A 17,607-nucleotide genomic window follows, 5' to 3' on the forward strand; every position below is an offset into this window, starting at 1 on the left:
TTCTGTTCTGGTTAGAGACAGTTTGCGCTGTTCTGTGAAGGGAGTAGTTCACAGCGTTGTATGAGATCTTCAGTTTCTTGACAATTTCTCGCATGGAATAGCCTTCATTTCTCAAAACAAGAATAGACTGATGAGTTTCAGAAGAAAGTGCTTTGTTTCTGCCCATTTTGAGCCTGTAATCGAACCCACAAATGCTGATGCTCCAGATACTCAACGAGTCTAAAGAAGGCCAGTTTTATTGCTTCTTTAATCAGAACAACAGTTTTCAGCTGTGTTAACATAATTGCAAAAGGATTTTCTAATGATCAATTAGCCTTTTAAAATGATAAACTTGGATTAGCAAAAACAACGTGCCATTGGAACACAGGAGTGATGGTTGCTGATAATGGGCCTCTGTACGCCTATGTAGATATTCCATTTGTCCATATTTTAATGGACAAAAAAATTGCTTTTCTTTCAAAAACAAGGACATTTCTAAGTGGCCCCAAACATTTGAACGGTAGTGTATATATTTTTTATAATATTTTTTTTGCAAAAAGTTAGGGCTCAAAACAGGTGGGGCTCTCCCCCACCTGCCTTGAATGACGGGTCGCCACTGACAGTTTAGCAGTTACTCCGGTCGGCCCCAGTGTCAATAAATTAATAAAACCAAAAGCTTACCTTGACTTGGAAAAGTTCCAGTGTTGGATAGTCATAGCCAGCTAGTTAACATAGCATCCCTCTCTGTTTGAGTTGGCTGAACTATCTTTTGCTTTCAGTACTAAATTCATTTTCTGATCCTTTGATTGGGTGGACAACATGTCATTTCATGCTGCAAGAGCTCTGATAGGTTAGAGGTTTCCTCAGGAAGTTGTCATAATTACTGTGTAAGTCTATGGAAAGGGGTGAGAACCATAAGCCTCCTAGGTTTTGTTTTGAAGTTAATGTACCTAGAGGAGAATGGAAGCTAGCTGTCTTCTGGGTACACCATGGTGCTACCCTACAGAGTGCTGTTGAGGCTACTATAGACCTTCATTGCAAAACAGTGTGTTGTAATCAACTATTTGGTGACGTTTCTTTTTACTTGAGTCACAGAGCAGTTAAAAGTATGGTCTTTTCTAAAAGTATTGCTCACTAATTCATCAAACACATAGGAGCTTTAATAGTGTTACTATTAGAAAAGTTCTAATTAAGTCTAACTTTCAGGGTATGATTGGACACATTCATTTGTGTTACTTTTCTCATCAATATTATCACTTTATTGCTCAAAAGCCAATTATTCTGAATTCTGGTTCTATGAGGGATCACTTAAAAGTGCCTCTTTCTCAATTTTCAAATGCATTGCAATGTGTTTCAAATATAATGCCCAATTAACTGTTCAAGTGTCTTGAAGATAATATCCAGGGGCTCCTTGGCTTTCCTACCTCTCTTGCATTTTATGTTGCTCTTGAATGTAATGTAGTACAGAGCATCAAACTTTACATGTGACAACATGACATGAGGTCGACAAAAATCCCTGCATGGGGTTTGCTTTATTTGTCGTTGGTCACCCGATGGACATCTTCCTCCCATATATAAGCAAGTGGACTCCCTATCCCGCTGGTGCAGTTTGAATAAGTTCCATTCATTTCCCCGCCTGCAGTCACAGTCAAGGTCTGCAGAAACCCCCCAGATGGCTTGTGCTGAGAGGAGCGGTGGTGAAATGGCATTTTAAACTGAAAAGAGTGTGATATTCATACATTCCCCCCTGCGGGACGGCAATAGCTGAAATAGTGACCTTGCAGCATTGCCTCTATGACTTGTTGAGGTCTCCAGGGCTCTAGAGTCATCTCCCCTTAGCTTGATGTCTAGAGACTGGCTCAGGTTGGTTTAGCAGAGTAGTACCAGGAGACACATTCCCAGACCAAAGAGTCCAATGAATCATTCAAGGAGAGCCCTTTGTTAGCTCTCCATTAAACCAACTGTGGGCAACCACCGCTCATTAGGACCAATGCCTCTGATAAACTAATTAGCCATAGTAAGGCAATTCATAAGGAGAATATTACAGACCAAGATGTTTCTCACCAACGAGTTTCCTATATTTCTGATACATTTTCTTCTGAGCACATCTCAGCAGTGGGAGATGGAAGGCAAAGAATGGCGCATTTACAGGGAATTAATAGTCACAGCGACCCTATTCATCATCGCTGGCTTCCAGCAGTTTCCTGATGAGGATGCAGTCTCATCTCTCTCTGCACCGCTGAAGAGCTGGGAGCTCTGCTTTCCTGAGGTACAGGAGGGCTGCTGGTACACTCTCAGACATACCCCCCTCTCCCCTGCTCTCTCTCTCTCTCCACTCTCTCCTCTTTTTCCTCCATTTGTTTGCCATATAAACACATGAATAGAATATGAATGAGGAAGCCAATTTATGATGTGTGGTACGAGCCTTAGCCAAGTGCTTCCTCCAAGGTCATAGTGTTGGAATCCAGTATTACCGTAGTGTTAGCCTCGTGAGAAAGCCAGATCATATCATACAACCCTAATGGAAAGCATGGATGAAGGTACACTACATGGCCAAACACATGTGGACACCTGCTCATCGAACATCTCATTCCAAAATCATGGGCATTAATATGGAATTCCCCCCCCCCCTTTGTTGCTTTAACAGCCTCCACTCTTCTGGGAGGCTTTCCATTAGATGTTGGAACATTGCTGTTGGCACTTGATTCCATTCAGCCACAAGAGCATTAGTGAGTTTGGGCACTGATGTTGGGCGATTAGGCCTGGCTCGCGGTCTGCATTCCAATTCATCCCAAAGGTGTTCGATGGGATTGAGGTCAGGGCTCTGTGCAGGCCAGTCAAGTTCTTCAACACCGATCTCAACAAACCATTTCTGTATGGACCTCGCTTTCTGCACGGGGGCATTGTCATGCGGAAACAGAAAATGTCCTTCCCTAAACTGTTGCCACAGAGTTGGAAGCACAAAATCATCTAGAATGTCATTCTATGCTGTAACGTTAAGATTTCCCTTCACTGGAACTAATGGGACTAGCCCAAACCATGAAAAACAGCCACAGAACATTAATCCTCCTCCACCAAAGTTTACAGTTGGCACTATGTATTCGGGCAGGTAGCGTTCTCTTGGCATCTGCCAAACCCAGATTAGTCTGTTGGACTGCCAGATGGTGAAGCGTGATTCACCACTCCAGCAGACTCATTGCATTGCGCATGGCAATCTTAGGCTTACAGTATGTGCGGCTGCTCGACCATGGAAACCCATTTCACGAAGCTCCCTACGAACAGTTCTTGTGCTGACGTTGCTTCCAGAGGCAGTTTGGAACTCGGTAGTGATTGTTGCAAAAGAGGACAGACTATTTTTAATGCCCTACACGCTTCAGCACTCGTTGGTCCAGTTCTGTGTGCTTGTGTGGCCTACCACTTCACGGCTGAGCTGTTGTTGCTCCTAGACATTTCCACAATAACAGCACTTAGTTGACTGGGGCAGCTCTAGCAGGGCAGACATTTGACAAACTGACTAGTTGGAAAGGTGGCATCCTATGATGGTGCCACATTGAAAGTCACTGAGCTCTTGGAGATTGGAGATTGTTTGGCTGTGTGCTCAATTTTATACACCTGTCAGCAACGGGTGTGGCTGAAATAGCAGAATCCACTAATTTGAAGGGTTTATCCACATACTTTTGGCCATGTAGTGTATTTTCTCTGAGGCAGCCCTGATGTTGACAAAGTGACAAAGTGAACGGAACAACCACTTAGTGGTTCTTTGTAGTATAATTGGTAGAAAATGGCGCTTGTAACATCAAGATAGTGAGTTAGATTTCCGGGACCACCCATCCATAAAATGTATGCACAGATAACTGTAAGTAGCTTTGGATAAAATCTTCTGCTAAATGGCATATATTATTATTACAAGCCAGAGTGAGTTGGCAGATGTCACTCAGATCACTCTGATTTGAGTTACATGTTGAGGCTTAGCATCAGCTGTGGTGGTGAAGGAAAGGGTTACCTGCTAATAAACATTTAACATAACATTTAATATATATATATATATATATATATATATATATATATATATATATATTTATTTATTTATTTTTTATTTATTTATTTTTTGTGTACTTTTACCCCATTTTTTTACCAATTGGTAGTTACAATCTTGACACACTTGACACACCAATGTGTCGGTGGAAACACCGTTCAGCTGGCGACTGGGGCCAGCTTGCAGGCGCCTGGCCCGTCACAAGGAGTCGCTAGAGCACGATGGGACAAGGAAATCCTGGCCAGCCAAACCCTCCCCTAACCCGGACGACACTGGGCCAATTGTGCGCCGCCTCATGGGTCTCTCGGTCACTGCTGGCTGTGACACAGCCTGGGATCTAATCCAGGTCTGCGATGCAGTGCCTTAGACCAGTGCGCCGCTCGGGAGGCCCCCTGCTAATAAACGTTTTGATAATTAACCGTCCCCCTGGTGGAAGCTCCATAACCAGGTCTTCTTCTAGATGAGTTCCTGAGTGGCGCAGCGATCTAAGTCACTGCATCTCAGTGCTAGAGGTGTCACTACAGACCCTGGTTCAATTCCAGGCTGTTTCACAACCGGCCGCGACCAGGAGACCAATGAGGCGGCGCACAATTGGCCCAGCACTGTTCGATGACGCACTTCTCCTGCGCACCTCCCTGCTCGTCCTCCCGGTGTCCGTGTCCTTTTTGGCTTAGGAGTCTGTTCCCTCAACCTTTTCTCTGGAAGGGGTCTTCTGAGGACAGACAGCTCTGTAGCTCAGAGCTCACAGCATAGGAATGAAACCCTTTAGATACCACAATTCGATGGGAGATGGAGGCTAGGTGGTTCAACTTGAATTCACCCGCTTAGACACAGCTACTCATCCGTAGCTTGGGTAGAAAAGGATTTCTTTGTCCTCAAACTTGCGTTGCGTTCTGGGTTCACTGACTTATTTAGAACTTGCTGCAGCTGGGGTCACGTAGTCCTCCTGTAAATTCTATACTCACAGGTTTTATACCCTTGGGTCAGAAGTGGGCGTAGCCGCCTTTAGGGCAATTCTCTGGGCGTACCAAGTTAATGAGGCAAGGTCCAGATTTTCCTCAAATCCAATTTTAGACAACTAACTTAACATTTCATCTTCCCCAAAACATTCTCTTTGATTTGGATATTTTCCATACAATGTACAATGTATAAACATCAAACATATACTAGGAAAACCCTTCACATTACAATGTTTTCGTAATAACGCCATCTATTAACCTTTAATAACAAAACAAAAATGACATACATTTTCATATTCCATCTATCGTCATGACCACCATTGTGGCTGACGGAAACCATTGTTACAAAGTCCCTTTATTTCATGTTTAATGTTCTGAGGCTGGTTCTCCATAGTAACAGCACAAAGGAATTTGTCTGTGGCCTGAGATTTACCAGGGGCGTGAGGGGTCATAAAACCCCCCACATCTTCAGACCCCTAGATCTCTCCTCCTCTGTTGGGGTTGAGAGATAATCTGTAGGGTTGTGGTCTCCTGTAACCTGATATAGAGTTCCTCGATGTGGAGCGTGACGAGGTTGGACCCAGGTGCAGAGAAGAGACCAGACGAAGAATCAGTGGTTAACCAGTTGCGACGAGCAAACCCGTATCCTGGAGCGTAATCATAGCCTCAAACGCATTGGCATAACGCAACGGACATAAATACCCCTAGAAACTTTTCCTAATCATGAAATTCGCAAATGAAATTAAATAAATATATTCAAACACAAGCTTAGCCTTTTGTTAACAACACTGTCATCTCAGATTGTCAAAATATGTGTTACAGCCAACGCTAGACAAGCATTTGTGTAAGTTTATCATGGCATAATGCTATGCTAGGCTCTGCTGGCAGCAGGCAACATTTTCCCAAAAATAAGAAAAGCAACCAAATTAAATCATTTACCTTTGAAGAACTTTGGATGCTTTCACTCAGGAGACTCCCAGTTAGATAGCAAATGTTCCTTTTTTCAAAAAATATTATTTTTGTAGGTGAAAAAGCTCCCATTTCTTCACCATGCTTGGCTGAGAAATCGACCGAAAAATGCTACAACTATAACGCCAAACTTTTTTCTAAATTAGCTACATAATATCGACAGAAACACGGCAAACGTTGTTTAGGATCCATCCTCAAGGTGTTTTTAACAAATATATTCGATAATATATCCGTTGAGGCAGTTGGTTTCTCATAAGAAGCGATTGGAAAAATGGCTACCTCAGAATTTTACGCAAGGTTTTCTGCGGGAGACACCATGTGACCACATGCCATATATGGTCCCTTACAGCCATTCTTCAAGGGAAATGCCTAAAAAGACGTCACAATGTTGTAGACACCTTGGGGGAAATGTGGAAAACGTAAGCTCATTCGTAGCTCATTCACAGCCATATAAGGAGTTATTGGCATGAGGGGGTTTCAAAAAATGAGGCACTTCCTGGTTGGATTTTTATCTGGGTTTCGCCTGTAACATCAGTTCTGTGGCACTCACAGACAATATCTTTGCAGTTTTGGAAACGTCGGAGTGTCTTCTTTCCAAAGTTGTCAATTATATGCATAGTCAAGCATCTTTTCGTTACAAAATATCTTGTTTAAAACGGGAACGTTTTTCATCCAAAAATTAAAATAGCGCCCCCTAAATCCAACTGGTTAAGGATAAACGTAATACTTTTCTGAGAAACGGTAGCTACAGGATCACAGTACACTTGAAAAACAACAAACACTAAGTCTCAAAAACTCACTCAGGAAACGAATGCACACTGTAAACAATTCAAGCTTCCGCAAAGGACAACAGAAAACACACCTCTTTTAACAAAAAAATCATATTGAGTTAAATTGGACACACCTGAGTGTTGTTAATGTCTCTAAGACGGTCTCTGCCGCCCTCTGGTGACAGGTGGAACCATGATGTACTGGGCTGTCCACACAACTCTCTGTAGCGCCATGCAATCGAGGGCGGTGCTATTTCCATTCCAAGCAGTGATGCATCCAGTCAATATGCTCTCAATGGTACAGCTGTAGAACCCCTGTTTCCTGTAGTCCACAATCAGCTCCTTGGTTTTGCTGACTTTGAGGGAGAGGTTGTTGCTCCGGCACCAGGCTGCCAGGTCACTGACCTACTCCCTGTATGCTGACTCATCGTCACTGGAGATCTGGCCTACCACCGTCGTGTCGTCAGTGAACTTGATAATGGTGCTGGAGTAGTGAGTGACTACACAGTTGTGGGTGAACAGGGGGTACAGGAAGGGACTAAGCACACACCCATGTGGGGCCCCTGTGTTAAGGGTCAGCGTGGCAGAGGTGATGTTGCCTTCCCTCACCACCTGAGTTCGGCCTTCAGGAAGTCCAGGATCCAGTTGCAGAGGGAACTGGAGGGTGTTCAGACCCAGAGTCCTAAGCTTGGTGACGAGTGACGAGCTTGGAGGGGACAATGGTATTGAACTCTGAGCTGTAGTCAATGAACAGCAATTCTCACATACGGTAGGTATTCCTCTTATCTAGGTGGGTGAGGGCAGTGTGGAGAGCAATTGATATTGCATCGTCTATGGATCTGTTAGGGCGGTATGCAAATTGGAGTGGGTCTAGGGTGTCTGGGATGGTGGAGTTAATGTGTGCCATAACTAGCCTCTCAAAGCACCCAATGATTATAAAAGTGAGTGCTACAGGGCCGTAGTCATTGTAGCATGAAGCCTTAGAGTCTTTAGGAACAGGAATGATTGTGGTTATATTAAAACATGTGGGGATTACAGACTGGGACAAGGAGAGGTTGAAAAGGACTGTGAATATGCCTGCCAGCTGTTCTGCGCATGCTCTGAGAGCGCACCCGTCAGGCCTTGTGGCCTTGCGGGTGTTGACCTAATTAAAGACCCTTCTCACGTCGGCCTCAGGGAGCGAGATCACCCAATCCTCTGGGTTGGTGATGGCCCTCACACCCGTCTCGATGTTGTTGTCAAAGCGTGTATAAAATGCTTTGAGTTTGCCTGGTAGAGAGGCATCATTGGGCAGCTCACGGTTGGGTCTTCCTTTGTAATCCGTAATGGACTGATGCCCCTGCCACATACGGCAGGCGAAGCCTATGTAATATGATTGTACCTTATTCCTATATAGTCCTTTTGCTTGTTTGGTGACTCTGCGGAGGTCATAGCGGCCCTTCTTGTACTTATTCTTGTCTTCGGCCACAACATCAGTGTTGCCTACAATAGCTCTGTGTGTGGTAGCCCTGTTCTTTAGTTTAGCACCAAACTCGGTGTTAATCCAGGGCTTTTCATTTGGGAAGCAGTGAACCCTCACTTGGGTTCAATATCGCTGATGTATGAAACCTGTGACGGAGGTGGTTAGCTTGTCAATGTTATCGGCTGAGTCTCGAAAAATATTTCAATCAGCGCTAGCAAGGCAGTCCTGTAGCATAGCCTCTGATTCTGGTTACAATTTCTCAATGGAGCGAATCACAGGTATTTCCTGTTTAAACTTCTGCTTGTAAACAGGGAGCAAGAGTACGGAGTCATTATCTGATTTGCCGAATGGCAGACGAGGGAGGGCATTGTATGCTTGCTTGTGTGTAAAGTAGAAGTGGTCTAAGACTTTATTGCCTCTAGTGGCATTAGAGACGGGTTGATGGAAGTTGGGCATCACGTGTCTTAGTGACGCCAAATTAAAATCGCCAGAAAACAGAAAGGCAGCCTATGGGTGTAGGTCTTCCTGCTTGTTTATAGTCTTGTACAGTTTGTTAAACTTCTTAAGGCTGAAATCCCGTTAACGGGATCGATATGACAGATATCTCATAATTAAAATTCCTCAAACATACAAGTATTATACACCATTTGAAAGATAAACTTGTTGTTAATCTTCAAAAAGGCTTTACGACAAAAGCATACCTTGCGATTATGTTAGGTCAGCACCTAGTCACAGAAAAACCCAACAATTTTTCCAGCCAAAGAGAGGAGTCACAAAAAGCAGAAATAGAGATAAAATGAATCACTAACCTTTGATTATCGTCATCAGATGACACTCATAGGACTTCATGTTACACAATACATGTATGTTTTGTTCGATAAAGTTCATATTTATATCCAAAAATATCAGTTTACATTGGCGCGTTATGTTCAGTATTGTTTTGCTTCCAAAACATCCGGTGATTTTGCAAAGAGCTACGTCAATTTACAGAAATACTCACATAAACATTGATAAAGGATACAAGTGTAATGCATGGAATTATAGATAAACCTCTCCTTAATGCAACTGCTATGTCAGATTTCAAAAAAGCTTTACGGAAAAAGCACACCATGCAATAATCTGAGTCCATAATTTATGTCCAAATACCTCCCTTTTGTTTGCGTGTTTAGTTCACAAATCCAAATTCATGAGGCGCGAGCACTAGGTCCAGACGAAAAGTCAAAAAGTTCCATTACAGTTTGTAGAAACATGTCAAACGATGTATAGAATCAATCTTTAGGATGTTTTTAACATAAATCTTCAATAATGTTCCAACCGGAGAATTCTTTTGTCTTTAGAAATGCAATGGAACGCAGCTACCTCTCACGGGTGCGCGCGAGACTGAGCTCATGGCACTCTGCCAGACCTCTTACTCAATCAGCTCTTATTCTCTTCTACTTCACAGTAGAAGCCTGAAACAAGGTTCTAAAGACTGTTGACATCTAGTGGAAGCCTTAGGAAGTGCAATCAGACCAAATTGTACACTGTATAGGCAAAGACTTGAAAACCTACAAACCTCAGATTCCCCACTTCCTGGTTTTTGCCAGGTTTTTGCCTGCCATATGAGTTCTGTTATACTCACAGACATCATTCAAACAGTTTTAGAAATTTCAGGGTGTTTTCTATCCAAATCTACTAATAATATGGGGGGCAGTATTCAGTACTGCCCCCCAGCCATAAGAAGTTAAACGGCACCTTGCTATCCTGAGGTGGAATGTATACAGCAGTCACAATAACAGCTGAAAACTCCCTCAGGAGGTAGAAGGGTCGGCATTTGACCATCAGGTACTCCAAGACAGTGGGTCGATAAAATATAGGAATCCAGTTTCAATTTGAGCCTGTAAAGTTTGATACTGTCACACCCTGACCTTAGAGCTTTTTATGTCTCTATTTTGGTTTGGTCAGGGTGTGATTTGGGTGGGCATTCTAAGTTCCTTTTTCTATGGTTTTGTATTTCTTTGCTTTGGCCGTGTATGGTTCTCAATAAGGGACAGCTGTCTATCGTTGTCTCTGATTGGGAACCATGCTTAGGTAGCTTTTTCCCACAGGGTTTTTGTGGGTAGTTATTTTCTGTTTTGTGTTTCTGCACCTGACAGGACTGTTTCGGTTTTCGTTCATTCTCTTTGTGATTTTTGTTATTTAGTGAAATAAAAGTATGAACACTTACCACGCTGAGCTTTGGTCCACACCTTCTTCAACAGATGATCGTTACAGATACATCCTTTTCTCTTAAAGCTTCTCTCCAAGCGAAGCACCCGTAGCTCGGCAGTCCTCTCCGCTCATTCTGTTTTTTCAGTAGTTGCTTTATTTTTCTACCTCTCATAACTTGGGAAACGACATTGGAGTGAATGTGGGCTTTTTTAAAAAATTTTTATTAAAAATTATTTGTAGTGTTTACCCCATTTTCTCCCCAATAGCTGGTTATGACCTTGTCTCATCGCTGCAACTCCTCAAAGGGCTCAGGAGGGGCAAAGGTCAAGACTTGCTTAACACAGAAGTCAGCCGCACCAATGTGTCAGCGGAAACACAGTTCGACTGATGACCGCAGTCAGCTTGCAGGCTTATTTCTGATGGCAAACCTTAAAAAGTAAAGAAATATAAAAGTGACATAAATACCAGATAGGCAACTCCGTGGTATATCTTCCCCTTTTCCATTGCGGCAGTTTGAATTTTACATTACCACTAAAGATCTAGAGAAGCTGTCACGTGTGCTCCCTCTCCGTCCTCTAAGTCACCAGGCTGCTCATTATGGCACACACCTGTCACCATTGTTACGCGCACCTGCGAGTTGTCAGACTCACCTTCCACCCTGACTACCTTCCCTATATGTGTCACTCCCTTTGGTTCATTGTTTCTGTTGCTGTGTCATGTCTATGCGTTGTTTGTGTTTCTTGTTTTGTATTTAGTTGTGTTTAGTTATTAAACACTCACTCCCTGAACTTGCTTCTCGACTCTCAGCGCACTCGTTTTTTGTTTCGGTTGGAATGACGTCGGGTCCGGGAGCCACGATAGGCTCTCATGCCTCAGACAGATCGCCAGACTCCCCTTCCTCCGCCGGTTCGTCAGGCTCTCATGCCTCAGCCGGATCGCCAGGCTCCCCTGCTACAGCTGGCTCATTGGGCTTTCATGCCTTCACCGGATCGCCAGGCTCCACCGGCTTCCACCGGTTCGTCAGGCTCTCATGCCTCAGCCGGATCACCAGGCTCCCCTGCTACAGCCGGTCTGTCAGGTTCCCGCGCCCCAGCCAGCAACAAGTTCCCGCGCATCAGCAGGGGTGACCGGTCCGCTCCTGATCCCCAGGATCGTCATTTTGGTTGCCGTCCTGCGGCTGGAGCCACACGTTGGGAGGGGGTACTGTCATGTGTACTCCCTCTCCGGCCTCTAGGTCAACAGGCTACTCATTATGGCGCACACCTGTCACCATCATTACGCGCACCTGCGTGTCGTCAGACTCACCTGGACTCCATCACTTCCCTGATTACCTTCCCTATATACGTCACTCCCTTTGATTCCTTCCCCAGGCGTCATTGTTTCTGTTTTTGTGTCATGTCTGTGCGTTGTTCGTGTTACTTGCTTTCTATTAAGTTGCGTTTATATATTAAACACTAAGTCCTTGAACTTGCTTCCCGACTCTCACCACACTTGTTACAGAAGCTCTGAAGATTCTTGGAGTTACTCTTTTTATACTCTGAAAGATGATGCTGTCCAAAGGTTGTTTTAAAACCACCGAACCCTGCAAACTTAAAGGAAGTGGCTCGACCATTGATCCTGCAAAGAGTCATGATTTACTATCGTTACAGATGGGTTGGAATTGTAATGCAGTTCTCAATGGGGAGAGTTATTAATAAAAAGCACATTTAATCCATATAGGACTCAAATCCCTGATACTAGCAGAACTAGACATGCAATCAGACTGAATACACAATTCTTTGCATTTTATTTTATTTGCTAAAAGGAAGAGTTCAAATGAATGCTTTATTCATTATGGCTCTAGAAGGCTTACTGACATATTTATCTTTGATATACAGCACAGAAAATTTTAAACATTTTCAGTTGGATGTACTATTGCAGGTGTCTTGTAAAAAACAATTATGTTCAATGTATTTTTGATGTGTATACCACTTTTTCCAGTAACCTGTAATTCATTAGTTCCTGAAGTGTCTTTTAAAAAAACTATTTAAGCATGTTTTCTCTGTAGGATAAGGTTTGAACAGTATTTCTGTATAAAACCTAAAATCCTACTCTCAGATTCTATGCAATAATTCCATTGTGAAGAAGCAGGTAATTTGTGGTGATACTGTATCTTGACATTCAAATTTACAGTAGGTTATGTATGGACTCAGCAGCAGTACAGAAGTAACAGAGAATGTCTAGTTCGTCCTTGTAAATATCTCATCTATCAACGTGTCTATTGTTTGAAATATCAAATGGGTAAAACATCTTATGATGCCTCCTTCATATACTGTAGATTTTTAATTCTTAATGGGTTCGAATTCATCATTAGGCATGCCTGGAATTGGAAATCCAATGTAATTTTCATCCACAATATTTCAGCAGTAGATTTTCCACAGTTCCTGTCTGAATTGGTTAAATATGATCTAGGCAGGCGATTGAACTTCCGTTGCTGACATCAAGTCAAAATGTATTTGTCACATTGGACAAATACACAGGTGTAGTAGACCTTAGCGTGAAATGCTTACTTACAAGCCCTTAACCAACATTGCAGTTCAAGAAATAGAGTTAAGAAAATATTTACTAAATAAATCAAATAAAAATATATAAAAGTAACACAAGAAAATTACATAACAATAACTAGGCTTTATACAGGGGGTACCGGTGCTGAGTCAATGTGCAGGTGTAGAGGTTAGTCGTGGTAATTTGTAAAGTGACTATGCATAGATAATAAACAGCGAGTAGCAGCATTGTAAAAAGCAAGGGGTTGGTCAATGCAAATAGTCCGGGTGGCTGTTTGATGAAGTGTTCGGCAGTCTTATGGCTTGGGGGTAAAAGCTGTTAAGGAGCCTTTTGGTCCTAGACTTGGTGCTCAGGTACCGCTGGAGACTTTGATCATTTTTTAGGCATTCTTCTGACACCGCCGAGTATATACAGTTGAAGTCGGAGGTTCACCTTAGCCAAATACATTTAAACTCAGTTTTTCACAATTCCTTTTTTTATCATATTCCCAGTGGGTCAGAAGTTTACATACACTCAATTCGTATTTGGTAGCATTGCCTTTAAATTGTTTAATTTGGGTCAAATGTTTCAGGTAGCCTTCCACAAGCGTCCCACAATAAGTTGGGTGAATTTTGGCCCATTCCTCCTGACAGAGCTGGTGTAACTGAGTCAGGTTTGTAGGCCTCCTTGCTTGCACATGCTTTTTCAGTTCTGCCCACACATTTTCTATAGGATTGAGGTCGGGGCTTTGTGATGGCGACTCCAATACCTTGACTTTGTTGTCCTTAAGCCATTTTGACACAACTTTGGAAGTATGCTTGGGGTCATTGTCCATTTGGAAGACCCATTTGCGACCAAGCTTTAACTGATGTCTTGAGATGTTCCTTCAATATATCTACGTAATTTTCCTGCCTCATGATGCCATCTATTTTGTGAAGTGCACCAGTCCCTCCTGCTCAAAGCACCCACACAAAATGATGCTGCCACCCCCGTGCTTCACTGTTAGGATGGTGTTGTTCGGCTTGCAAGCTTCCCCCTTTTTCCTCCAAACATAACAATGGTCATTTTGGCCAAACGGTTCCCTTTTTGTTTGATCAGACCAGAGGACTTTTCTCCAAAAAGTATGATCTTTGTCCCCATGTGCAGTTGCAAACCGTAGTCTGGCTTTTTTATGGCAGTTTTGGAGCAGTGGTTTCTTCCTTGTTGAGTGGCCTTTCCTGTTATGTCGATATAGGACTCGTTTTACTGTGGATATAGATACTTTTGTAACTGGTTCCTCCAGCGTCTTCACAAGGTCCTTTGCTGTTGTTCTGGGATTGATTTGTACTTTTCGCACCAAAGTACGTTCATCTCTAGGAGACAGAACGCGTCTCCTTCCTGAGCGGTATGACGGCTGCGTGGTCCCATCGTGTTTATACTTGCGTACTATTGTCTATACAGATGAACGTTGTACCTTCAGGCGTTTGGAAATTGCTCCCAAGGATGAGCCAGACTTGTGGAGGTCCACAATTTCTTTCCTAAGGTCTTGGCTGATTTCTTTGGATTTTCCCATGATGCAGAGGCACTGAGTTTGAAGGTAGGCCTTGAAATACAACCACAGGTACACCTCCAATTGACTCAAATTATGTCAATTAGCCTATCAGAAGCTTCTAAAGCCAAGATTTAAAAAATTTAAAAAAAGCTGTTTAAAGGCACAGTTAACTTAGTGTATGTTAACCTCTAACCCACTGGAATTGTGATACAGTGAATTATAAGTGAAATAATCTGTCTATAAACAATTGTTGGAAAAATTACTTGTGTCATGCACAAAGTAGATGTCCTAACCGACTTGCCAAAACTATAGTGTATTAACAAGAAATTTGTGGAGTGGTTGAAAAACAAGTTTTAATGACTCCAACCTAAGTGTATGTATGCTTCCAACTTCAACTGTATTTACTGTACGTTTGTTTATGTGTAACTCTGTGTTGCTGTTTTTGTCTGCTTTGCTTTATCTTGGCCAGGTCGCAGTTGTAAATGAGAACTTGTTCTCAACTGGCCTACCTGGTTAAATAAAGGTGAAATAAATAAATAAATAAATAATGGGGGCCTATTCGGCCCTCCTTTTCCTATAGTCCACGATCAGCTCCTTTGTCTTGCTCACATTGAGGGAGAGGTTGTTGTCCTGGCACCACACTGCCAGGTCTCTGACCTCCTCCCTATAGTCTGTCTCACCGTTGTCGGTGATCAGTCACTGTTGTGCCATCAGCAATCTTAATGATTGTGATGGTGTCGTGCTTGGCCAAGCAGTCATGGGTGAACATGGAGTACAGGAGGGGTCTAAGCACGCACCCCTGAGAGGCCCCAGTTTTGAGGATCAGCGTGGCAGATGTGTTGTTGCCTACCTTTACCACCGGGGGGTGACCCATCAGGAAGTCCAGGATCCATTTGCAGAGGGAGGTGTTTAGCCCCAGGGTCCTTAGCTTAGTGGTGAACGCTGGGCTGTAGTCAATGAACAGCATTCTCACAGATCCGGTGTAGTAGGATTCAATCTTAGTCCTGACGCTTTGCCTGTTTGATTGTTCATCTGAGGGCATAGTGGGATATCTTTGAAGTGTCCGTATTAGTGTCCTGCTCCTTGAAAGCGGCAGCTCTAGCCTTTAGCTCAGTGCGGATGTTGCCTGTCATCCATGGCTTCTAGTTCAGAAATGTACGTACGGTCACTGTGGGGACGATGTTGTCTATGCACTTATTGATGAAGCCGGTGACTGAGGTGGTATACTCCTCATTGTGATTGGATGAATTCCGGAACATATTCCAGTCTGTGCTACCAAAATAGTCCTGTAGCATAGCATCCGACCACTTCTGTATTGAGCATGTCACTGGTACTTCCTGCTTTCGTTTTTGCTCTTAAGCAGGAATCAGGAGGATAGAAGTATGGTCAGATTTGCCAAATGAAGAGAGAGGGAGAGCTTTGTATGTGTTTCTGTGTGTGGAGTAACATTGGTCTCTAGTTTTCTTTCTCTGCTTGCACATGTGATATGCTGGCAGAAATGAGGTATTAGATTACCTTATATCTACCAGCACGTCGCATGTGCAAGCACAGGGGGGAAAAACTCTGTTTACTCCATAAACAGAGACGCAGGATAAGAGAAGGAGGGCATGGGGGAAATGGGCAGTGGCAGTGGATCTACGCACAGTTTCCACAAGACAAGTATGACCCAGATAAGACTGAATTCCTCTAGTGTGCTTCTGCACTTCAAAGTGTAGAAGTGTAGAAGTGACAGTATGGTTTAGAGAATATTGTTGGGTCAGTGTATGTAACACAGGAGGTTGGTGGCACCTTAATTGGGGAGAATGGGCACGTGGTAATGGCTGGAGCGAAATAGGTGGAATGGTATCAACAACATCAAACACATCATTTCCATGTGTTTAATGCCATTCTATTCTCTCCATTCCAGCTACTATTATGAGCTATCCTCCTCTCAGCAGCCTCCACTGGTATATAAGTATATCCATGATGTTGTTGGGTACAATGGAAGACAGAATAGGGTTGTGCTCATTAGGGCATACAATGGAAAACATTTTAAAACATTTTGAAATGAAAATGAGCATTTCTTATTGGGAAATTCCAAATAATCACTCGCTGTTTTAGCCTGTTTCACTGTTACGCGTTCAGTTTCTCTCCTCCACTTATTCCATGTTTCATCTAAAGCTTTTGCCACTTACAGAAAGTCTGATACATTCTCCAAATGGATGTTGGCAAGTCACATAATTTGAGTTGAGGTTCAAAGCTCTTGAACATCTTTGATTCTGTCAACACAAGTCAGACTTGACCCAACAGCAAATGAAAAGCTGAAGGTCTAAGTCTACCCCAACCGGCTTGTGACAGCACCTCAGCCTTGCTCCCTCTCTGTGACCAAATAGAAAAATGTACAGCTTATTGGAGCTCGCTAAGCAGTTTATCAGTAATAGAAAAGGATTACAAGGGCTTCATTTGCAAAGGTAAGTAGAGCAGTGCTTTACAGGTGGCCTTTATTGCGTTTGGCTTGTTAGCACTGCATTTACGGTGTGGCTCCATAATCCTAAACAGATTCAATTAACAGTGCCAGACATTAAAGACCTTACTTTAAGTCCTACTCCAGTCTATTTTTCAGCTCATTTATCACCTGATTTACTTAACAAAAGGCACAACTCAATACGTGATCCAGGCATCCTCATGACATGGCACAAGCGGTGGGGAGGCCGAGTGGGGAGGCCGATCATCAGAGAACACCATCAGACCAACTCCTCGAATTGCCTCCGGATGAAGTTTTCACTTGTGCTAAAAAACACTATTTTGCTCAAAACATATTTTTTTCTACCCCATACATGTGTGTGCATTACTCTATTCATATGTGGGATCTTGTTGTTCAACAGGAAACGTTTTTAAAAATGGTTTTAAATTGCTTTGGAAAGGCCCAGGGAGACCACAGGCAGTTCAGAGTGAAAGAAAATAGTATGCTATTTGGATCTTCAGACAATAGTAGATTGCCTTTCTCATGTTTAAAGACACAGCAATGGACATTTTATGCTGTCACTTTTGGTCATGGAATAACCTATGCAGTTATGATACAGATATTCTTAGTTCCCCATTGTATTTCTGGTGTTTGGGACACTGTGTACTTTAACATGTGCATTCATATGTGGTCATAACCGATCAGATGAACCTAATACTTTTATTGATCAAATCTGTATAGAGAA

The 17,607-nt window shown here is 43.0% G+C and overlaps 1 protein-coding gene across 1 annotated transcript in view; it reads left to right on the plus strand.

The window, feature by feature from the left end:
- Positions 1-17,607, plus strand: part of fibcd1a (fibrinogen C domain containing 1a) — a 99,538-nt gene that overhangs the window by 37,218 nt on the left and 44,713 nt on the right. The window lies entirely within an intron of this gene.

Source organism: Oncorhynchus tshawytscha, linkage group LG04 (genome assembly GCF_018296145.1).
Source record: "Oncorhynchus tshawytscha isolate Ot180627B linkage group LG04, Otsh_v2.0, whole genome shotgun sequence".
NCBI classification, from domain to species: Eukaryota; Metazoa; Chordata; class Actinopteri; order Salmoniformes; family Salmonidae; genus Oncorhynchus; species Oncorhynchus tshawytscha.